This window comes from Microcaecilia unicolor, chromosome 1 (genome assembly GCF_901765095.1).
Source record: "Microcaecilia unicolor chromosome 1, aMicUni1.1, whole genome shotgun sequence".
NCBI classification, from domain to species: Eukaryota; Metazoa; Chordata; class Amphibia; order Gymnophiona; family Siphonopidae; genus Microcaecilia; species Microcaecilia unicolor.
In genome coordinates this window covers 334,234,992-334,260,259 of record NC_044031.1, presented here as the reverse complement: position 1 = coordinate 334,260,259, position 25,268 = coordinate 334,234,992, and the positions used below count along the sequence as shown (strand labels likewise).

Sequence of the window (25,268 nt, the reverse complement as noted above, 5' to 3'; positions counted from 1 at the left end):
GTTAAGGGTGGGATATGGGCATTCCTAACACTTGGATGTTCTTCTGCTATAATGGAACAAAACAAAATCATCCAAGGCTAAATGTTGGACATTTTGCTCTAGACCTTTTTAATAATGACTAAGTCACAAAAAAGTGCCTTAAATGACTAGATGACCACTGAAGGAATAAATGAATGATACTTCCTTGCTCCCCCAGTGGTCACTGACACCCCACCAAAGATGTGACAGAAACAATACATATCAGTCTCTATGACAACTTCAAATGTCCAGTCCTATTAGAGCAGCAAGCAGGTCCCTGGAGTAGCCTAGTGGTTGGTGCCGTGCACTGTACAGAAGGGGACCCAGGCCTATCTCTCACTCTGTTACACTTGTGGTGAAAAGTGTGAGCCATCCAAAACCCATAAAAAAAACTACTGAACCTACATATAGGTGACACCTACAGCCATTATTGATGTATAGTTGTTTACAGTAAATCTTTGGTGCGTTCTGGAGGGCTCACAATGCAATATAAGGGTATAAGGATGAGATGTGTACCTAGGACCTTTTATATGAAGTCCACTGCAGTGCCCCTTAGGGTTCCCTACTACTCTGTGTGGCCAGTCTACTCAGAATGCTGCCCCCCCCCCCCCTACATTTGTTGATTTCATGAGTTTTTCACTTGGATGTTTTTGGGTTTTTTTCTAAAATTGCCCAAAAAAGATAAGACGCACTAAGCACAAAACATCTAAGAAATGGCCATTTTAAAAGAAAAATAACAAGCTTCAAAAATGGTCATTTTTTGACATTTTCCAAAAAATGTCCAAAGTTGGTTTTGTACATCATATTGAAAATGCCTGTCCACATATAATAATATGAAGCTGACCTCAAAATCATCTTTTCCCTATTTTGTATTAACCAGGAAAAACAAAACAAAGCAACAACAAAAGCTTTTGATAAATGACAGCTCTGTTTAGTTTTAGATTGCATTGATTAATATGAATTTTATTTCCAGTTTTCCATATGTTAATCTTTGATATTTGAAATTAGAAGGCAGGGTTCATATCTCCCTGGTTCCTCTATCAAACTGTGTTCAGAGCCATTTCTAATACGTTTCATGTGCAGGTGGCTATGTGCAGTGTTCACAATTTACATTTACAGTTTGCTCTCATTCACTGTCTCAATCAGTGACCAGCTATTGCATTCCAGCTGTTCACTCCATATTATAATGCATGTTAATGTTCACTGATTTTGGTATTTAGTTCTTAGCAAAAAGACAGGATTGCATAGCTGAGATACAATATTTCCTTGATAGCTCGTTAAGATGAGCAAAAGGAACATTTATTATCTGGATTTTACAGTTCACTTTACAAATATATCAGTACATTAAAAACAGCTGCAGAAGCATTTTGACAATCAGCACTTCCCTTGAAGAATAAACAATATTGCTTTTACCAAATTTTGTATTTAAAGAGAATTAAAGTTAGCAAAGCAAAATATGAGCGTTGATGACTGGATTGAAATTTTTGAATTTCTCCTCATTTTTGTCAGGTCCACATTTTCTTCTTGTTGCTTTTATTCTCACAATGGTTTCAACTACATACAGTAGGCGAAGATGCTGCTATTATTCTGAAGGCTCCATGCTGCATTACAAGTAACAGCAGAAGGAAAGCTACAGCAAAGGGAAAAGCCTATCATGAAAATATTCTCCCAGCTTCTTTACCTTGTGAGGTGATTGGTGAGGAGCCTCAGTGCTTGCATAAATAAATCATCATGGAAAAAATGTTATTAGTCATCATTGTTTCAGGGCAAAAGGCAAGTGACGACATGGTGCATTGGGAAAAGTATTGACATGAATTACCATGGTTGAGAGTGTGGGGTTTAAACTGCAGCTGCATTTCTTATTACCCGATTACCAAGTATCCTCCAATTGATACCAAGTGATCCCAATCTGTGTAGTCGGTGTCATGCCAGGCTGCAGACACACATATCCAAGATTATGTCTAATTTATGTAACCCAATTAGACTCTTTATTGATTTTAGCAGGATATAAATAACCTGAATAGAATAGAATGGAAACAGCCAGATAAGAGGAGGTTGGTTTTTATTATTTTGGTTGCCTACTGTTCACAACATTTTAAAAATAGGCCTTGATGGAGTGACAATCCCAATCTACTGAGATAACAGGCCTCCCTTTTCTAAAAGGCATTGGTTGGGATTATTAAAAGGCTGTGGTGTGTATCAGGAGGATAAACATGGATTTTCTTTAATAAAAATGATGTTTATAAATTATAGAAATCTGAGGTCTAGAACCACATTATCTGATTTAGTAAAGAATATGCACGTTCTGATTATTTTCTTACAAAAACATGGTTGAAATGGGAGGCATATTTATATCAGTATATACCATTGAAGTACAATGTTATTTCTTTACGTGTTCTTTAAGGAAAGGGTGTGGTCTTGCAATCTTATATGATAACAGTTTGCTGATAATAAAGGTTGGGTAACATTCTTTGTTGAGATGTTTTGATAATAAAACTTATTACGTAGCTTCCTATGCACTTGATACCTTTTTTTATTGTGCACCAGGCCTCCCTTTTTCAGTGTGGGATAATATTTTATCAATCCATTGATGATTTAAAAATGCATTTTTCTAATCCCAATAAATCTGATCCCTCCTTATCCTCTCAAAGCATATGATCCCTTCCAGGTATTATCCCATTGAAAAGAAGACCCACCATCTGGCATTTTCAGCAACAACAAACCAACCCTGAGCTCCCCCCATCCTCAAACTTATTGGGGTTCTTGGTATCTAGTGGGAGCAAGGGGTGATCCCCACTCACTCTTGCTCTTAATCTCCAGGTTCAAAAATGGCTGAAATGATCCCTAGCAGTAATATCATGGCATTATGGCTAGGATTAAGGCTTCCAAATAATGCCAGAATGCCCTTATTTGGCAATCCAAAACCCAGGTGTAATACCATTTTTGAATCCACATCTATAACAGAGCACTGTTCCCTCTAAGCTGAGTAGAATTCCTCTAACAGCATTGATGCCAGTGGAGTGGGGACTGAGGGGGGACTTCAATATTTTGCTTTTGATTGCTAGGGACATGCAGGTTCTCTGGAGTCCTGCGGAGCTTGTCTGTCCCTTACTATTGAAAATATGATAGTGATAATGATAGTTAAACAGCCTGACACTGGGAGGACTATAGGTGCAGGACTCCCGTTTAGCTTAGAAGGAACAGTGGAAATGAGTGGGGATTGTTCCTGCTCCTGCTAGATACCAGAGACCTCAGTATAGTTGGGAATAAGGATTTAGGATTGAGAGCTCCAAGGAATATTGTTACTGGGGTTTGAATTGGGGTATCTTTTTTTCTAGGGGAGTGGTGCCTAGGGGGATTGGATGCTTTGAAATAGTGAGGGATCTGATTTATTGGGAGCTCATCGTTGCTAGGGGAACAAGGAGTGAAACAGATATTCTATGAGGGTGGGGCATCAGAACTCTATCAGGAGTGATTAGGTACCTATGCCTTGGGGCATTGATGGGGGATAACTGAAGCTGAAGGATCAGGACACATGGAAATAGCAGCAGAAATGTTATAAAGCTATTCACATATACATGCAATAGGGTAATAGTAACTGTATTTGTTTTTCCCACATGCAGATTTCTGAAACTGTTACTCCAATTGGACATGGGAAGTCATGTACATATAGTCTGGCACTATTTTACAAAAGGATCTATGTTTGGCTGAGCCTGTTTGAATTTTCCACATCTACCTTGCAGTGGCGTACCAAGGGGGGGCGGTGGGGGCGGTCCGCCCCGGTTGCACACCGCTGGGGGGTGCCGCGGCACGAGCCTGCTGCGAGAGTTCGCTAACTTCTCTCGTTCGCTGCAGCTCCCTCTGCCCCGGAACAGGTTACTTCCTGTTTTGGGGCAGAGGGAGCTGCAGCGAACGAACAAAGTTAGTAAACTCGCAGCAGGCGCGCGCTGCGGCACCCCCCCCCCCCAGCAGCATGCACCCGGGGGGGGGGCTCTTTCACGAGGGGGGGGTCTTTCGCCGGGGGGGTCTGCGCTGCATCGGGGGGCGCTGCACCTGGGGGGCGGGGCGCCACCCCGGGTGTCCGCCCCCCTAGGAATGCCACTGCTACCTTGACATCTGAATTCCCATGTCCTTTGTAAAATAGGGCTTCATATCTGCCACTGCTCTCTGTTATACATCACTCAACAGTAAATCATTTAAAATAAGCATAGAAAAATTGTCATACTTGATCAAACCAAAGGTCCATCAAGCCTAGCATCTTATTTCTAACAGTGGTCAATCTAGGTTATAAGTACCTGGCAAGATCTAAAAAGGCAGGCAAGCCAAACCACCACAAGAGTGGAGGTACACAAATTCCTACGAAACGTAGAATCTGAGGAAAGGGAGGAGTAGGCTCTTGAACAACACTAGTAGGCAACGTAGATTAGGAACAATCTCTTTATTTAAATATACACTTGACTCAACACAGCTGTGTTTTGGCGCTACAGACGCCTTCTTCAGGAGTCTTGTGATATATAAATATACGAATATTAAGCTCAAAGAGAATGAAAGCAAGGCTTCTGCTACAATTGTAATCCACTGCCGATGCAGGAAAAAAAGCTCAGCGTATTCAATTGTTGTGTCTCTGCAAGTTTGAGCACCTCATTGTTCCCATTTCCAGATGATTTAATATATGTTAAAAAGCAGTAGACTCAGTATAGATTTCTGGGGCACGTCATCTTTCAAAACGGTAGATCTCCTCCCACTCCAAATATAAATTTTCATCAAAATCTAAGGTGGTTTCACTGTGTATTGCTGTGTGATTGTTCTTATACACTCCTTCTTAGATGATATACAATCTATTTCTTATACATATCTATTTTTTAACAGCAAATCTTCTAGAAAGAAGATCCACAAAAGACTTTAAAATTTATAAAGATTTTAAAGAGACGAGAATTCTTGGCGCGGGAAAATGCTTCTGTTCGTCAGCAGACTGAATCTCTTTCAACTTAACAGACTCACTGAACTGACTCTTCATTGGCAAAAAAAACATGTGCTTGCTTGTTTCTCTTTATAATTCTTTCTCAATTATTCTTAATTATTTTATGCTTTTTGTTTTTTTTTTATTTTTTTATATTGGAAGCAAATCAAGCTGAAAGCAAAAAGACCCAAATGTTACTTATCTTCAGATCTCAACCAGGCTACGGGTCCCGTTTCGCCCTTCATCTTTCTCAAATGAGAGAATGGACCATTTAATTCTAGTCTCTGCTTTCTATCCTTTAACAAGTTCCTAATCCACAAAAATATATTTCCTGCTATCTCATGACTTTTTTAATTACCACAGGAGTCTGTCATGAAACTTTGTCAAATGCTTTCTAAAAACTGAAATACATAACATTGACATTCGCACCTCAGTCAGTCCTTTCAACACACTCCCCTTAGAAATCAAATAACACCATAACACTTTCTTTGGAATAAAATTTGGCTGCAGCTTTATTCACCAAACATCAGTAAATATCTCAACATCTCTTAACATTGTCTTTGTAACATTTAAATCTTTAAATCCAGGTTAATTGCCCATAGCGGTTCCATAGTGTTAAGCCATTCGGTAACGAAACTGGCTCACTTTTCCCCCATATTATCCCCCTTCTCCCCATGTGACTTACGGTGCCGTCAAGCCACATCTTACTCGTGGCGGTGCCGCCCCCGAGTTCTTTTCATTCCATATATTTCACAATATTCCTTTAACCGCCTCCGGGCCTTTAACCCCTCAAACAGGCACCCCTTGTCAAAGCTGCTACCATTCCCAACTACCCCCCGCCCCCCCAACCACCCTCTCCCTTTTCACTAACTCGCTCCCATTCCATACACCTTTCCAATGCATACATTGGGCGGGCTGGGAAGGGTCATCAAATTCCCCTCTATCCACCCTCACCCTCTCCTACCCTCCCACTTAATAACTTTTGCGCGCCAAAACCTGTTTGCCCTATCTCAGCCTCTCCCTCTTCCACCAATCCCCTTCCTTCCTTTTTTAACCAATCTTTTTCTTTCCTTTTCTGTTGCTAACCTGCCTACCCTCTTCTGCTCTGCCCACCCCCTTTCCTATCCCAGTTCTTCTCCTTATATTTGACTGACTTTGTCATCAGTCAATGTTATTACCCCCACAGTTTAGGCTGTGAGGGTTCCCTAACATTGACATTCGCACCTCAGTCAGTCCTTTCAACACACTCCCCTTAGAAATCAAATAACACCATAACACTTTCTTTGGAATAAAATTTGGCTGCAGCTTTATTCACCAAACATCAGTAAATATCTCAACATCTCTTAACATTGTCTTTGTAACATTTAAATCTTTAAATCCAGGTTAATTGCCCATAGCGGTTCCATAGTGTTAAGCCATTCGGTAACGAAACTGGCTCACTTTTCCCCCATATTATCCCCCTTCTCCCCATGTGACTTACGGTGCCGTCAAGCCACATCTTACTCGTGGCGGTGCCGCCCCCGAGTTCTTTTCATTCCATATATTTCACAATATTCCTTTAACCGCCTCCGGGCCTTTAACCCCTCAAACAGGCCACAAGCGGTGACAGATTCCATCTTGTCACCGCTCCCCCCCTATATAAGCTGCAGCCAAATCCTTGGTTAGACAATCCTCCAAGAGATCCTGGAGTGTACTCAAAAATATATCCATCCCAATTTCTGAAAGATGAACTCCATCTTTCCTATATAATCCTGCGCAATCCGCAGAAATCAACTCATGCGCTAACACCAAACCCCCCATTCTTCCCATAAATTTAGATACTTCCCCATTCACTCTACGTCGCAAACGTTCAATGCCCTTAGGATTGTGAGCCCCCCTCCACACTCGTCTGGGAATTATATGTGACCATACAATCATTGCTTCTGGGAAATAGCACATTACATCTAATAATTCTTTTTTCATAACCCGAATTAATTCAACTCCCTTGATATTACATAAATCATTACCCCCCAGATGAATACAAATTAGAACTGGGGATGAAAATCTCCGGGCTTGTAGCAATGCTGGCACCAACTGCTTCCACATCATACCACGTATGGTCAACCATCGAATCCGAATACCGAATTCCACCAATCCCAAGTTGGATCCCCACTTGGACTCCAGCGCCTGCTTGTGCGCCCAGAAGACATATGAATGACCACAAATCCACACACAAATGTCAGGAGGCAATCCATCTGCAAAATAAACTAAAACAATTAACATGCAATATTCACTTTTCTTCACGAATATATCCTTTATATCTGTTAGAACGCCAACGCCCTAAACGCTGTATCAAAGCACCCGAACCCCCTGCCTGAGCTGCATTAGACGCCGCTCCAATTCTAAACGAGTGCGTCCCATACTCCTCAGGCTCCAAACCCATCTGTTTAAGACCCTTTTTGAGCACAGCTGCAAACTGATACCTAGTCAATGGGATACCATTTTTATGCACCAACCACACCTCCCCACCCACCGTCCTTATCCCATTGTAATCCACTGCACATTGCACCGGACAAAATTCCAAACCTTTAACTGCCCTCAATATAATCCACGTGCCCTTGCCAGCCTGATCAGTTTTTGACTTACGTAAATACAAACGCAACACTCCCTTCTCTACAATCACATCTCTGTGTTGCAAACCCTCCATACCCTGCGGCCTCCTAGAGGAAACCACCAATTCACCCACTCTGCAAGCAGCAAAGAAAGCCACCACAAATGCCGCTTGAAACAACCTCACTTCATATTCCGAGAAACAAATCCTCGGCAAAACTTTACACAGCTGTACCACTTGCACATAGAACAGTGGCAGCCTCACTCTCTCCACCCGTGAAATCTGCTTCTTCCTAGAATAACCGCACAACAATTTGCGGACCAAATATGTTCGAGCTGGATCCTTCCAACCCAGCAATTTAGCAACAAATGCTAACGCCGCAATGGCCTGGGAAATCATCCCAAACGACCATTCTTTTATGTCCGCAAAAGCAATAAATTTAGCAACTCTCTCTTCTCCAATCGGAAAAACCAAATCCCAATCCTGTTCTTCCAAAAAGGTTAAGAATCGACGCCAACCAACTCCATACGCCTTCCACGTATTTGTAGCTAGCGCCCTCATCAGCAGCGTCTCACAACCTCTTGAAAATTGCGCCACAAATCTTCGGACATCCTTGTAGGCTCCCAATCGGCTGACGGGGCCAAAGCTCTGAAACGATGTAGCTGCAAACGAGATAAAGCATCAGCAATCTCATTTGACACACCAGGCACATGTCTAGCAGTTAACCATACATTCAACTGTAAACATTTTAACACGATTAACCGCAGCAGCTCAATCAACAGCGGACAACGCGAATATTGCTTATTAATAGCCCATACCACTGACATATTGTCCGAATAGAAAGCAATCCTCCTATTCCTCAATCTCCGGTTCCATATACACAATGCCACCCAGATTGGGAATAATTCCAACAGAGCAATATTTGCACACCATCCCCTCTCTTTCCACCATTGCGGCCAGACCTCCGCACACCAGGCACCTCCAAAGTAAATCCCAAATCCTATCTCCCCTGATGCATCAGTAAATAATTGCAAATCCACATTGGAAACTATTACCTCCTGCCAGATACATATACCATTAAATAATGACAAAAACTTTCTCCACAGCTGCAAATCCGCCCGCACTGCTTGTGTCAAACGCACCTTAAAATGCTTCCGTCTTAGCCCCACTGACAACAAAGCTAACCGTCTGGAAAATACTCTACCCATGGGAATCACCCTCGTAGCAAAATTAAAATGCCCCAGCAAGCACTGAATCTCCTTCAAAGTCACCTTACGCTTGAAATACACCCGATCAATCTCCTCCCGTAACGCAATAATCTTTTTGCTGGGCAAACGTGACTCCATCCTCACTGAGTCTAGCTCGATTCCCAAAAACACCAACCGAGTAACTGGGCCTTCACTCTTATCCGCTGCCAAAGGTACACCCATCTCCTTTGCCACCGTACCAAATGCTGACATTAACGCAGCACACTGATCAGAATTCGCTGGGCCAACAAAAAGAAAATCATCTAGATAGTGCACCATAGCATCCAAACCACTAACTTGTTGCACTACCCACTGTAAAAATGTAGCAAAGGCTTCAAAATAATTACAAGAAATTGAACACCCCATAGGCAAACATTTATCAAAATAAAACTTGCCTGCAAATTTAAACCCCAGCAACCTGAATGCCGTCGGGTGCACCGGGAGCAAACGAAAAGCTGCCTCAATATCTGCTTTCCCCATCAAGGCACCCTGACCCATCCTCCTCAACAACTCCACCGCCCGTTCAAAACTTGCATATTGCACCGAACAGAATTCAGGATCAATAAAAGTATTGACCCCATAACCCTCCGGATAAGACAAATTATGAATTAACCGGAAGGAACCTGGTTCTTTCTTTGGTATCACCCCCAATGGAGATATAACCAAGTCCTGAATTGGAGGGGCCACAAAAGGTCCTGCAATCCTACCCAAACTCAACTCTTTCCCCAACTTTCTCTTAACCACCTCCGCATGCTGAACCACTGATATCGAATTTTCACAGTTATGCACCAACAGAGGTCCTTCATACGGAATTGGAAAACCTTCCGAAAACCCAACCCAGAGCAAATATGCCTCCCCACCAAGCGGATACCGGTGCAACCAGGTTTCCAAAACCAACAAGTTAATGGGAGAAGGGGCCTTGCCAGCCCAAACCGGGCCCACTTGGAATTCCTCCTCGACCCAACCTCCCCCTACCCGCGAATCCACCTCTGGTACATTTAAACGCTGGGTGAAGTCCCTGACAGATGGTGCAACAATGCCTAAATCTGCAGGCAGCCCGAGTACATCTTCCTGCGTTAAATTGGAAACACGCATTACCGGGAACACTCCCCCTACCTCCGAAGCCACTCGAGCCCAATCCTCCTCCTCCTGCTGAAGCGACATTACCTGCTCGCACCACCCCCAGTCCCCCGGCAAATCCCATTGAGCCACTACCATACCCGGGCACTCCAGCAGAGGCTCCCAAACGAAAGGGAACATTAACCGTGGGCGTAAAATTCGCGATCCACAAATCCACATCACGTACACCCCAATTCTCAGACTTGTCCCGTGCTAAACTCCGCCTAAACTGCTCATCATAGTTAACCCAACCCCAACCACCATACATTCTATATGCTCTTAATATTAAATCACAATATTTCCACAAACCTGAATACAACTCAGGCTTCTTATCTCCCAACACACTTGCAAATACATGAAAGCTCAGCAACCAATTCATGATCGTCTTCGCAACTCTCCCTTTCTTCTTTTTTCCTTCTTCTTTCCCCCCATCCTTCCCTCCATTACCATCCTTATCCTGCGCCAGCAATGCAAATAAATCAATAAATTTACCCTTTAAAATTCGCTGCCGCCACTTCACCGTGATATAACTATCCAAAGGTGCAATATTACATAACGTATGACCCAGCCTTGAACCAGCATCCACACCTACAATCTGATTATTCCCCACACTCATCCCCCCGGCCCCTACGTCCCCTTCCCCATCTTCAGAAGAAGAGGAAGATGACCCCGATGAATCCCAGGAATCCGACGATTCCCAAACCTGCAACGGATCCCCGATCACTCTCTTCCGCTGCCTTTTGTCCTTCTCCAATCTTTTAACCACATGACACAAATTACGCAAAAATTTTTTATTCTTTAACTTCTTCCGCAAACCCCGACCATGCACGCTTTTTTCCCTTCCACTCCTCCCCCGAATCCCCTCCCGCAACTGCACTCCCTCTCTCCCCACTCCATACACAGCTGCACCAAACTCCTCCAACTCACCAGTCACTCTCCCTGTAGAAGGCCCCTCCAGTGGATCTTCACCAGCTTCGACACCGCTTAGTGCTGCCTCTCGCAGCCGAGCACCACCACTCAGGCCAGGTCCTGCAGGAGCACCTACTTCCATCCATGCAGCTCTCTCCTGCTCCAGGCTCTGGCCCACTTGACACCCCATATCCACTAGCAGTCCCCTACGGGCCCCTACTACACCCGCCCCCTCACTCACCATATGCATACCCCTACCCCCAGCAACTGCCCCTCCCATACAATTTTTCTTCTTGCTGCTCACTTTTCCCCCACCTTTCCCCACTTTCTTGGGACCCATCATCACCAACACACCCAAAGTATCCCAATCACACCACCGCACAGTGCCCCACAAACCCTGCCAACCACCCCTACTCCACTTCCCCAATAACCAAGTCTCCCAATCGCACCACTTAAGTTTTCCAAATAAACCCCATACCTTCCCCTTTATGTTTACCCCACACTCAAGCCCCCTTTTTCCCCTACAATTCACTTCTTGTGACAATTCCCCCTCCAAAGTACAACCATACACCTCCCCCACTCTAAATTAATCAATTAATGCAGCTCCCACTACCCGACAGCATTACTGTCCACTGCAACCCACTCTGGCCCCGCCCCCTCCCAAATCGTGTCACCAACACCTGCCCCAACCTTATCCGAACTCTCCGATCTTCCCTTACCACGACCCCCACTTCCCCATGCAAAATTCAATCGCCACTGCCCTTTCTTCCTCCCCTACTTGTACAACAATCGCCAAATCTGCCCTCCTCCGCTCTCCCCGCACCACTTCCTGCTTTGTTTGCGTCACCGCCCACTCCTTCACCTCTCTCCGAAGTCCGCCCCCCTCCTGCTCGTCCTTACCGCCGACTCCTCTTGCCTCTCAGCGTCCTGCAACTCCGCAACGGTTTCCCCAGCGCGAAACCGGAAGTAATCTCGCGCTACGCTATGCCACCTCGAAGCCTCTCTCCAGCTCCTTCCCGGTCACCCCTCAGGTAAAAAAACGGTTTTCTTTCACAAAAATTCATCAAATTCCCCTCTATCCACCCTCACCCTCTCCTACCCTCCCACTTAATAACTTTTGCGCGCCAAAACCTGTTTGCCCTATCTCAGCCTCTCCCTCTTCCACCAATCCCCTTCCTTCCTTTTTTAACCAATCTTTTTCTTTCCTTTTCTGTTGCTAACCTGCCTACCCTCTTCTGCTCTGCCCACCCCCTTTCCTATCCCAGTTCTTCTCCTTATATTTGACTGACTTTGTCATCAGTCAATGTTATTACCCCCACAGTTTAGGCTGTGAGGGTTCCCTTATGTTAACTGGCTCACAGTTATCCGCATTTATTCATACCTTCAAATAAAAAATGTAGCAGCTTGGTGAGGGAAGACTTCTCTTGGCTAAATTCATGTTGGCTTTCTTTCATTAAACTATAACTATGTGTTCAATTTGTTCTTTATAATGGTAGAAACTATTGAACCTGGCACTGGCATCATGTTCAATCTTCTGTAGTTCTCTGGATAACACCACTTGTTAAAAATGGTTCCAGGTGTGATGTTGGCCACCCCAATATCTTCAGGTATCAGAGGACAAATTTAATGATCCTTTACAAATTACTAATGGTGGGTCTTAGTAAAGACTGAAACAAAGATCAGTCCCTAGGCCAATCAGTTTGTTTCCTGTAGTAGACACTATACAAGGCTTAGTTGAAATCTAGCTACACTAGAACACTAGGTCACCATGGAGACTAAATAATTAGACATGACTTCTATGGATAAGAGCACACAGGTAGCAGTGTAGTAGTACTGAACCCAGGCATAGGCATCAGGACAGGGCATGCTCCAAAATGCCACTGACAGCTCCTTTTAGCATCATCCCCCTTTCTTCTACCTGCCCAAAACTACTAAATCCCCTGCAGAGTGGTAGGCTCTTGTATTCTTGATGCAAACACTCTGCTTGCCCTTAGTCAACTTTGTCTGTCAGCACTGCATAAGGAGTACTTCTATCTCTCACACAATGAAATATTTTTCTCTTCTTTCAACTCTTATGCGTTTTAAGTGGATAGAGCTAGATGAGGATAGAAAAGCAGAGGCAGTGAAAACACAAGCTCTTGTCATTCAGTAGGGGATTTGAAGGTGTTGGGCAGGTGGGAGAAGGGGGCTGATACCGGAAAGGACTGGCAGAAGGGTTTGATAATGGGAATGAGGGTGGAAGAAGAGATAGATGTTAAGCGGTGGGGCTGGTAAAAGGGGGTGGGGCTAACACTGGGTGGTGGGGATAGGAGGAGGAGGAGGAGGAGGAGGCATGTGTAGTGAATAAAGATAGAAATCTGCCAGAAACTGATTGAACCATCTGAGCTTGATTTGCTCCAATTGCTCATAGCTATGAAAGATCAATGGATATGAACACATTTTTCATGGCAAGATTAGATATAGCTGTTTAAAAAAAATTCAAGGTTGAAACATTGGCCGTATAGTTGGTACTTATTTCACCAATTTTATATGAATCTACTCTACGTTGGTGCTGCTGTTCACTTACATGCACATGGATTGTCTCATCACTACATTCTGTACCATCTTTTGAAATTTAGAAGAAGGAATAACTTAAGGTTTTTGAATTTTCCTTTTTCTTCATTTGTTACAGCTCTTGAACTTTTAAAAAAATATTTTCTGGAGATTCTGGATATTTCGATAGAAAGCCACCCTTTGGTGACTCGAACACAATATGTTAAAAAAATTACTTATCCAACTAATGGAGCACCAGAACATCCGCAGGAACTGAATTTAACTGATTTTCTTGAAAGATCTGAAATTTCAGATCGAGCTACATTGCTTGTTACTTTTGCACTGGAGTCAGATAAAAATCTGATATTGCGTACTTATTTCCGAAAAATGAATGCCATCTTTATGGGAGCTAAAATTCAGATTTTCCCAGATCTAGCTCGAGAGACTCAAGCCAGGAGGAAGGAATTGATGGTTTTTAAACCAAAAATTCTTTCACTTGGGGGAACTTTTGTTATTAAATTTCCTTGTAAATGCATGATCTCTTTGCATGGAGTTTATTACCTTTTTTCCTGTCCTAAAAGATTACAAGAATTTATTACTGCTAGAGAGAATGTGAGGGTTACCCCTGAAATGGTTTCTTCCAGTTAATGTGCTGTCTAGGCTGCATGATCCTAAAATCCTTCTGGTCAGTTTGAATTATGATATAATTCTACATATGTATTAGGTGTTTGGATTTATTTCCTATTCTTGGATCCTTCTATTGTGGACAAAATATATTTGTATTTTTTCTTTATTTTTATTTTTGCTGTAGCTTATTGAGTTAAGCAAAATATTGTGAATTTCTAAACATTTTGATGTAATATCATCTCTATGTAAGTAATTGAAAATTAATAAAAGATTGAAATTAAAAAAAAAATACCCCCATCTTTTGAAATTTAGAAAGGATGGCGATATATGGAACAGCCTCACAATGGAGTACTGAGAATTTCTGAATGAGTTCCTTTATTTTGAAAGGAGATCTGACATCTTGCTCATTCCTTTTATCTTTGAGTTGTGCTTTTCTCAAAAATGTAAAAAGTACAGATAATCTACTCATGATTTTGCAAACTCCATAGGTAGATTTAATCTGTGGGGTTTGCCACAATAAGGAAAGTCTAACTACGCACATACTGATACTTTTGCTTTGGTTGTCCACCTTGTGCAGATATTTTTAAAAGCACATTAAGTATATAGTTTTGAAAATCTAAAATTATAATAGTCTTCATCCTCTGACTATGCACCATTTACAAAAGTACCTTTTTTAGTTCAATATTTTATTCAATATTTTAGAAAGTTACAAAATGTTGTGGAACAAACTACAGAAGAAAACTATTACACAAAAGAAGACCTGTGTTGTATTAAGACTATATATATATATACACACAGTGCAATCCGCTTAAGTGCACGGATATGGGACCAAAGAAATTCATGCAGTTAACCGGAGCGTGCACTTAACTGTTGTGACCCAAAGAAGCTTGACATCTGATAAACATATGCACAGTACTGTTTATTATTATACGTACAGTATACAGTCTCCGTTAACTGGCATTAGGCTTACTTGAAGTAATCAGTTATAGTCCTCTGTACACTAATGGGTCTGTGAGCTCCATAGACTATCCAGCTTATAATCGAAAGAGAAAAACGCCTATATTTCGACCCAAATTGGGAGATAGTCGTTTTTCTCGCAAAGGCGCCCAAATTGGTATAATCGAAAGCCAATTTTGGGCGTTTCCAACTGCACTCCGTCGCATAAACGAATAAAGTTGATGGGGGCGTGTTGGAGGCATGGTGTAGGCGTGACTGGGGCGTGGTTATCAGCCGAGGAGAGATGGGAGAGATAATAAAAAAAGGCGTTTTTACCGCGATTTTGGTTCACTTTTTTGGACCCTTTTTTTCACGAACAAGTCCCAAAAAAGTGCCCCAACTGCCCAGATGACCACTGGAGGGAATCGGGGATGACATCCCCGGACTCCCCAGTGGTCACTAACCCCCTCCCACCCACAAAAAACCCACTTTAAAAACTTTTTTCCCAGCCTGTATGCCAGCCTCAAATGCCGTACCCACCTCCATGACAGCAGAATGTGTTCGATCCTCTCACAGCCTTTCCCTGGGTCACATGTGGCTCTCGGGTGCACTACAGAATCACATCAGCATTGCATTGTGGTGAGTGTAGGGTATTGGGCTCCGTGATTTCATTAGCTTGTGTTACAGTCTCACGATGTTGGTAGTTGATAGGCTCTTCTCCCATGGTGCTTTTCCCCCTGCCTACTGGGTCAGAGTGTGCCCTGTTGTGTTTCCTGTTGTAGTCCATGCGGTAGTGGCCATTTTTGTAAGCCAGTTTTAGTTCCCTTTCCTGTGTTAGCCATGTTACAGAACATAGTTCTTTCCTTGAATGTGGCTGAAAAAGGGCATTGTACAGCATTCTGCCAGCTCTGACCTACTGCTAATCTCAGGACCAGGGAGACTCGTTGCCAGTGGGGCACAACCTCTGCAGTTAACTGTGAGTAAATGTGCTTATTCCAATAAAGGACGTTTTCGGAGAGAGTAGTCTTCAGGTGTCAACTGGTGTGCCAATGTTATACAGCAGCAACAAGTCCTAGAGGCCTGCAGGTCCCTGGAGCACTTTTAGTGGGTACCGCAGTGCACTTCAGCCAGGTGGACCCAGGCCCATCCCCCCTACCTGTAACAATTGTGCTGGTAAATGGGAGGCTCCAAAACCCACTGTACCCATATGTAGGTACCCCCTTCACCCCTAAGAGCTATGGTAGTGTTGTACATTTGTGGGTAGTGGGTTTTGGGGGAGGAGGTTTGAGAGCTCAGCACCCATGGTAAGGGAGCTATGCATGTGGGAGCTTTTTTCTGAAGTACACCGCACTGACCTAGAGTGCGCAGTTGGTGTCCTGGCATATCAGGGATGCCAGTGTACTACGAATTCTGGCCCCTCCCATGACCAAATGGCTCGGATTAGGACGTTTTTGAGCTGGGCGTTTTTAGTTTCCATTATCGCTAAAAAAACAAACTCCCAGCTCAAAAACGTTCATTTTTTTTTTTAAATACGGTTCAGCCCACCCCTTCACGGACCCGTTCTCGGAGATAAACGCCCATGGAGATAGGCGTTTGCATTCAATTATGCCCCTCCATGTCTGCCAGATGGTAAAAACGGTCATAGCACTGACATCCAGTGGCCTCCAGATAGGCCCGCACGGTGTTGAGACTCTCCATGTGCTCATGCAAAAGTGACAGGTGGAGGTTGTTGAATTTCATCAGCATGTGCCTCGCTGCTCATTTCATCCTCTGTTCCATCATCAGCCGTTGTTGCCTGCGTGTAGGTGCATAGCTCCACATCAGTGCTGTCATCAGCTGTTTGTAGATCGTAATCAACAGCTACGTAGCGATGAAACTCCTCTTCAGTAACACCGGCTGGGATGTCAATAACCTGTTCATCTGACATGTTTGCAACAGCTGCATTTGTTTCATCCCTCTCCACATCCTTAACAAAGTTTGCCCGCTAGTAGCAGTTCACAATGGTTGCCTGTGTAACATGATTTCAGGCTTCTTTTTGCATATGTAGGGAATCCAACAGTGATAGATTACGAGCCAGTTCAACAGCACGTTTATCCTTGCCAGTCTGGTCATCCATAAATCTCATCAGACGACGTAGCACAAGAGCCCGATAATGTTGTTTGAAATTGGCTATTATGCCCTGATCCATAGGTTGGATCAGAGAGGTAGTGTTTGGTGGCAGGAAGACTACCTTGATGTAAGAGAGCCTGACATCATCCCTGTGTGCAGCACAATTGTCACAAAGCAACAAAATCCGACACTTTTGTGCCCGCATTCTAGTTTCTAACTTCTTTAGCCACTGCTTCCAAATTTCCCAAGTCATCCATGAATTTGTGTTAGCCTCGTATGACACAGGAAGTCGCTTAACTTTCTTGAGGCAACAGGGCTGTTTGCTTTTTCCAATGACAAGAGGTTCCAACTGCTCACTCCCATCCATATTGCAGCAAAGGAGGTTCGTCAGTCGGTCCTTCGACATTTTACGTCCAGTAGTTTCGGCATGTTTGAATGCAAGTGTTCCATCAAGAATCGCTCGCCAGTAGAGACCGTTTTCGTCAGCATTGAAAATGTCACGAGGTGCAAACTCGTTCAAGATGGTAGGAAAAACTGAAACAACCCAATTTTCAGCACCAAAGTCATCAGCGTCTTGTTTCTCACCATGCTGTTTCTTGAATTTTATGTTGTTCCTCTCCTTCCAACTTTCCAACCATCCAACAGTGGCTTTGAATTCAGTTAGTCCAAGACTTTCAGCTAGCAGGTTAGCTTTCTCCATAAGCAGTGGACCACTGACAGGAAACTGTCTGCTCCTGACTCGAGAAAACCACCGAAGAAAAACATCTTCTACCTCCTCAGTTTTTCCTGCACGTTTTTGTTTCCATTGTGGATTTGTATTGTTTTGCCAGTCTTCCAGAAGCTGGTCTTTCTGCTTCAAGACATGTGAAATTTGGCTGGGATTGACACCATATTCTTTAGCAATAGATGCTTGACTTTGTTTGTATTCTAATTTTTTAAGAACTTCTATTCGTTCAGCCAGTGTTAAAGTCTTACAGTTCCGCCGTGACGACGACGACAACCCCAGTGTATGCTCTAACAATATTATTTTGCTTATTCTGCCTGTGGCAGTTAAAGGGACAGTAAATTTGAAAACTTGGTTGTCACGCGCCAATCAGCTTCCAATATTTCGTCCTTGTGCTTATGCAGAGTCTTTCCTGTAGAAGAGCGGTCTTAAACCATGCATATAAGCGAATCTTGCACTTATCAGTGATACACTAAACCGAAGTTTGTCTCCATAGAAATTGATGGTGCCAAAAACGGGACCGAAGTATGGCATGCAGTTAAACAGAGCATGTGCTTATCCGACGTGCACTTAAATGGAGTGCACTGTATATGGAAAGCATTTTTTTATTCTAGTCAGAAAGCAGTTTACCATTAGCATAACACTTACTTGTGGATATATAGAATAACATGTTGACAAATACAGTTAAGGGGTATTCATATAAGTGAGCAAAGGAGTCCATATTTTTTTATTTAGCTATTAGTTCCATGACATTTGAAATTCAACTTTGATTAAGTCATTCAAACTGTTTTAATGGCCAAATGTAGTAAAATCCTGAGCAATGTGGCTTTGTATGGCTCAAAGTTCTGCTGTAGGCCACCTGGACGAAGAATTAGAGTTTTATAGGTATGTTAGTTGTTCAGGAATAAGCAATATCTTTGAATTAATATCCTATACTTTATTCCAATACTCTTTCAAAGATGAATAGAGTTATAAATGATGTGTTCCAAGGTGCCAGTATTAGTTTTTACAGACCAACATTTGTTGTCCACAGAGCCAGGCAGTTCAGATCATTTATACGGTATCCAGTATGCACAATGAATAAAAAAGAACATGGACTGGGAGACTGTAGTGGAATAATTGCCCTTAGTGAGCATAGATCAGAAAATTTGCCATTGAGAAGTTTTTAATGTTGTGTGTAGTTCATCTTCCTATATTGACTCCATACCACTAAGGTGAGCATATTTTGATTGCTGTATTCCTTTGTACCATTTAGTTGCAGATCCAGGTACATTTGTATGTGTATTGCATAGTTGCTAGCAACTGAATGTTTCTGAAGATATTATGCTTATGTTTAGCTTTGAAGATATGCAGTGTGTAAGTTGTATCCATTGAAAAAATAATGTTGGAGACTGTTCAAATCTCTCACAAAGTTGTCAAATGATAGCCATTCTGAGCCATTTAAAAGATGTTCAGGTATCAATGTGCCAGACTTTTGCAATACAGGCCAATTTATACATATTTTATTTATCTGAAAAGCAGGATTATGCAGCTAATTTTGCAGTATTAGAACCAAAATTAACACCCTTAATGAATGATGACAAATGTATAGCAATTAGTAGAAGTTCTAGAGCTAGGTTAAAGAGAAAGGGAAGGGGGTGGGAGAGGGGACAACCCCAATGGGTACCTCTAGTTGGGTGAAATAGTTTTGAAATTACATTATTAACTTGAATTCTGGTAGTGGGGGCAGAGTACAACACTTTTATTAACTTTATAAAATCATTAGGAAATCCAAACCGAGTTCCAAGATGGTGCTTTGAATTGAAGACATGCTGTCAGCAATCTTGCTCCTCCAAATGAACCTGTTGGTGGTCGGGTATATTTTGGACTGTATTGGGGAAAAGGAGTACTAAGACCAGAGAGCTATGGTGCCACAGATGATGCTGGATCAGTTTTGGGTGTTTTCGGCCCCAATGATCTTTCTCTCTTTTCACCCATGCCTGCTGCAGTAGCATCGGGCAGCAGTTCTTCTGGGGCATCATTGAGCTCTGCTGAGCGCACGGCTTATCCTCAACCAGGAAGCAGATCTCCAGTGATGCAGTGCACATTAAAGGTGACTCAGCCAAAGGAAGTGGCCCTCGGACTGCAAGGGGGCTCTTCAGTTTGAGATGTGGCACTGACTCTTGGAGAAAATCATCAGCTACAGGCTGCTGTCAGAATCCTGGAACAGGAGACTGTTAGTAACTTGAGTAAAAGTGGGGCCAAAAGCCAGGCTGCTCCTGAATTGAAGTTTCAGGGGTCGGGTAGACCAGCCGTAGTTACGTTGGAGACTATATGGGATGCTATCACAAATATACACTCTTCTTTGATGTCTATAATGAGACAACATTCTAGAGATATTGCCATGATTTCTCAAGTAGTCCTAACTCAGGCCAAGCCATGGGCCAACAGCTTGCTGAATTGGATTTATTGAAATCTAGAGTTCAGACCATGGAAAAGTTTGAGGTGGTCTGTATAAAAGATAAGAATTTTACATACAGACATCTTGAGTACCTGGAAAACCAGTCCAGGAGATATAACTTGAGACTACTCAGTTTTCCTAAGTCTCCTCTCCTTTCGCCTGTGGAAATGTTCAAGAAATATATGGTGGATGTAATAAAGCTGCCTTCAGAATTGTTGCCTCTGATTACCAGGGCCCAATACATACTGAGAGTCAGGTGTTTGAAGGAAGCTGGTGAATGGACCCAGGAGGAGGGTGCCTTGAATTTAACATCTTTCCTGGAGTCATCTTTAGATGTTATTACCCAGAGAACTACTTTGGTTATGATTTTCACTTTGGAATTGGACCACAATAATATTTTGAAACTTTCCTTTAGGTATCTTGAAACATTATTTATGGGATCAAAAATTAGAGTTTTTTCTGATTTGGCTAGGGGAACACAGATGAGGCATAAGGATTTCTTGGCTTTCCAGCCTAGAGTTCAAGCCTTAGGAGCTGATTTTGTGTTAAGATTTCCTTGTTTATGTTTTGCAGCATTGGAGGCTAAGCAGTTTTAGTTTTTTGATCCTAATCAAATTGGAAGAATTTTTGATAGCCAAGGAAGAAGTAAATATTGTGATGTGAACCCATATGCTCACTGTTAAGGGTTGGCTGACAGAGGGGACTTGAGTGGTGTTTCTCTTTAATGTAACTTCTTTTTTCTATATGAGCATTTTCTTTATATCTTGGATCTGCTTTTTCCTACTTGTGGATGAAGTTTGAATTATTATTCTAGGATATGTATTTTTTTTTCTTTTTTTCCTTTATTGATTTCAATTGTACCCTTTATAAGTGTTTACTTGATGATATCTTGTAAGATGATAAATAAAAAGTTAAAAAAAGAAAACTCAAACCATTGAAAAGCATAAAACAGATAAGACCTTGCTACCCAGTCAAATGCCTTTTTGGCATCTAACCCAATGGCAACAATGGAATCAGTTGATATTTAGTAATACATTAGTGAAAATTATGGTGTTGCCTAATGAAAAGTAACCATGCATAAATCCTGTTTGATCAGTGCTAAGTAGCTTAGGTAATACTTTTTGTAATCTTTCAGCAATGATTTTAGCAAACTTATCAGGCTGCTGAGCTCAAACGAATCTATTATTAGCAGGGAAGCAGGAGAAAGAAGGTACCTCTCACAAAGGTCTTTCTGAAAGAAACGGTCACAGGTGTAGCTCTCGAAGAAGCAAAGAGTGAAACAGAAGTGCACTGTTGAGCTCACTGTACAAGCAGCAACAACTTCAGATAAGTGCCTTTCCATGTCCAATGACAACAGTATGAGAAATTCATAATAAAAAAAAAATCTTAAAGATAAACATACAAAAAAAAGTAGAAGAATCAATAGGAGGTTTTTTTTAAACCTATGAGGAAGTTCGCCCAGCTATTGTGGTATATCACAAATCCCACAGGCTAAGCTTCTGAAGTATTTTCCTCCTTTACCACACTAAATTCATATGTGCAGCATATAGAGTAAAATCACATTAGCTGGCTAATAAGCATTGAAGCAATGATTTTAACAAATATTTTTGCATCAAGATTTATTAAGGATAAGGGACGATAATTCTGTACTGGAAGAGGATTGTAGTCCTATTTTAATAAAACTGTTATCATGGCTTCTGTGAATGTACCATGAATATCCCCTGATTGAATAAGATAATTATAAAAAGAGCACAGTACTGATACTAATATGGGTAGGAAAGCTAAATAAAATTCAACGGTCAAACCTTCTGGGCCAGGAGCTTTTTTAATGGCCATACTCTTGTTCGCTGACTCAATTTCCTCTTCTGAAAAGGGGCAAGAGAGGTCTTCATTATCATTTGTAGATAGTGTGGGGTATTCTAAATTATTCAGAAGAGAAAGATATGCCTGGTCAAACGCTACTTCTGAAGTGTGTGAAGTAGTATAGAAAGACCTAAAGCGATCACAATACTTTCCTTACTTGTTAATAATGCATAATTTTCATCTTTTATGGCTGCAATGTCATTTCTTTCATTCCTGGATTTTAATAACTAGTTAACAAGTGGTATGCTTTGTTATTTTCAGCATAAAATTTTCTTTACTAGCTCTTTTGCCTAGAGTAGAGTTATAATTGAAACAAGCTTGTTTGAGTTGGTTAAAAATGTCCATATCAGATGGTGTAGCTTGATGTGCATATTCTATTTGATGAGATATTCAGTGTAGATTAATTCTTTATTTAACTCCTTACTAATGGAGGCTACAGAGGCTATTATCTCACTTCTAATGACGGCCTTGAAGGCATCCCAGAGCATGATCCAAGAAGTGTTTTGCAGATTGTTAAATTTAAAGTATTCCTGAATTGCATTTGAAATATGCTGTATAAAGTTGGGCTGACCTATTAGGGAAGTATTGAATCTCCACTAGGGCTCATGTAGAGGCTTTTGTATATCATTTAGTTATAGAATAAGTATGATCTGATAAAGTTATGCTTTAAATGCTGGTATGACATACCTCGCTCAGTAGTGAAGGGGTAACTAGAAAGTAATCTATATGAGAAGTGAGTGTTATGTGGGTTAGAAAAAAAAAAGTATAGTCATATCCAGTTAAATGAGATAATCCCCATACATCTTGCAATTTTAATTGAGTAATTATATCATGTAATGGCTGCCAGGCTTTAGTCGTTTTAAAAGAGGAAGCAGATGTTCAGTCTATTGCTGGATTTAACACTAAGTTGAAATCTCCACCTACAATGCAAGGAGAGGAGCCCTCAGTTAAAATCAAATCTACTAGTGTTTGAAAAACGTCAGGGAGTCAACACTGGGGGAATAAATGTTAAATAAGGAAATCAATTTACCATTAATTTGGACAGTAATCTTAACCCATCTCCCTGATGCATCAGCAGCCTGGGATATAAAGGAGATATCAGAATGCATCTTCATAAGTACCATTTTTTTACCCTCTGCTGGTGAGTAAACTGGGAGTAAACTATTTTATTTGTAATTTACTAGATTCATTTGTTGACAGGACAGGAGAAAATTTAGATAAATGTGCAATAATTGTCTTTTTTTTAATAGGGTTATTGAAGCCCTTAACATTAAGGGAAACTACTCTACTGTTATAACCATTTATGCAACAACAATAGAATTTTAGCGTTATCATGTAGACAAAATGAAATATAAACTGCTGCAGTAGAGTAGTGCTAATAGGTAGATAAAACAACAGCATAAGTATACAAATGTGAATCATGATTATGTGGTATATGACTGAACAATTAAATGATTTTGAGATGAGGATCCAATGTAAAATTAACACAAACACTAGCCTCTGCTAAAAATTTCAGCATGTCACTACTGTGAGGATATCATATAGAAGATGATGACAATAATGCTAGAAAATGAACAGACATATTCATATGTTTCTAAAGTGAAATATTATGATTTGCATAAAAATGCAACAACTCTAATTTAGATACATAAGACTAAAGAAATAAAACATCAGCAAAACCAAAATGGCCATTATGTAGGGTACTTCACACACATGTTGAGAAACTTTAGGAATTACCATAACAAGGAAGAACAGGAGAGTTCATGCAGGCAGTTCAGGTTGTATCAATAGGACTAGGAGAGATTTCTTCCAGAAAACTGGCTAAAGCATTGGGATCAGTAAAATATTTTGTTCAGTTATTAAAGGTCAATGCACACATGCAGGATAAAAGCCTGAATCTAGCACTGATCTTTAAAGACCAGCCACCCATCTGGGGTTACCCCAAGGCCACTTAGAGGGTCTACCCCAGCACATTTCAGGTCTACCTGCACCTGCCACTTCTGCTCTACACTAGCACCCTGCTCCCACTGATTGAGTCTCAACCACTTCTGGGCAAGTCTCCTGCTCTCAAGTTATCCCCAGTGATTTCTAGATTACTGGAGCCACACTCCCAGTGGTCCCACAGTTCCTAGAAAGCACTCACAGACCCAACACACAAACCACAAGGATTACTAATCAGTCCAAACAACAGATGCAATAAACTGAATAGTGTTTATTGTTTTAAAAATATTGAAAAATGAACATAAAAAGTGCAATCAGCAAAACAATAACAGTTAACTGAAATATGGATCAATTATAACACTAACTAAATAATTGTTTACTTTCTAAAAATTACATGGGAAGATCAGGACATATAACTTATTAACAAAGCCTCAGCAAAGAGATCCTACTCTCTTTGCTTCTTGGCTAAGACTGGGTCAAAAACCAGTACAGTCCAAATGAAATTGAGCTCCTGGGCTAATCAGAGCCCAGAACAAAAGTCTTTGAAAGTATACTGTAGACTGCCTTTCCAAAAGGCTTAAACAAAGAAAAACAGGCTTGGTCCTGCAGCAGCTTTGAAGCATAAACATGCAACACCTGCTGGCCAAACTAGAGAAATACACTTCAGGAAATACCCAATACATTTTACAGGCTTAAAACACACTGTTCTGTCACACATCCCTCTTCAAGAGAGAGACCCCGGACTGTGGCCTCTACAGACTGCTGATCGGGTCTCGATATTCCAGTGTCAGGGCAGTTTATGGCTTTCCCTTCCTGGAAAGGCTATCAGTTTTACAATGTCTATTGCCTTTCTGGTGCTTATAACAGAAGTTTTTACCACATTCAGTACATGCTAACAGTTTTAATCCTATATGCTTCATTTTGTGAATAGTGAGGGATATCTTCTGACAGAAGCTTTTACCACACTCAGCACATGTGAATGTTTTTACTCCTGTGTGTATTGTCTGGTGTTTTGTTAGCTGTGAATATCACAACCAGCATTTGCTTTTGGATTTTTACTGTGTTTTTGTTGAGATCCGGGAGAAACTGTTTGTCATTGCCTTCATATTTAATCAGTGCATGGAGACAAGCATGCTGCATTATTTCTACAACTTGAGAATATTGAAGAACTTTGAACACTACTAGATTGGAATACTTATCCTGAGGTCTGAGGAAAGATGGAACCTGGTGAGCATACTCTAATTTAAGTTCTT

General features: G+C 41.6%; 1 long non-coding RNA gene across 1 annotated transcript; it reads right to left on the bottom strand.

The window, feature by feature from the left end:
- Nucleotides 1–5,345: 5,345 nt before the first annotated feature.
- On the bottom strand, nt 5,346–24,074 carry LOC115460251. The gene is made up of 3 exons (XR_003940432.1): nt 23,994–24,074; nt 11,601–11,604; nt 5,346–5,356 (listed from the first exon to the last, which is right to left on the bottom strand). It is a non-coding gene; the product is annotated as an uncharacterized LOC115460251 (long non-coding RNA).
- Between the last annotated feature and the right edge of the window lie 1,194 nt (nt 24,075–25,268).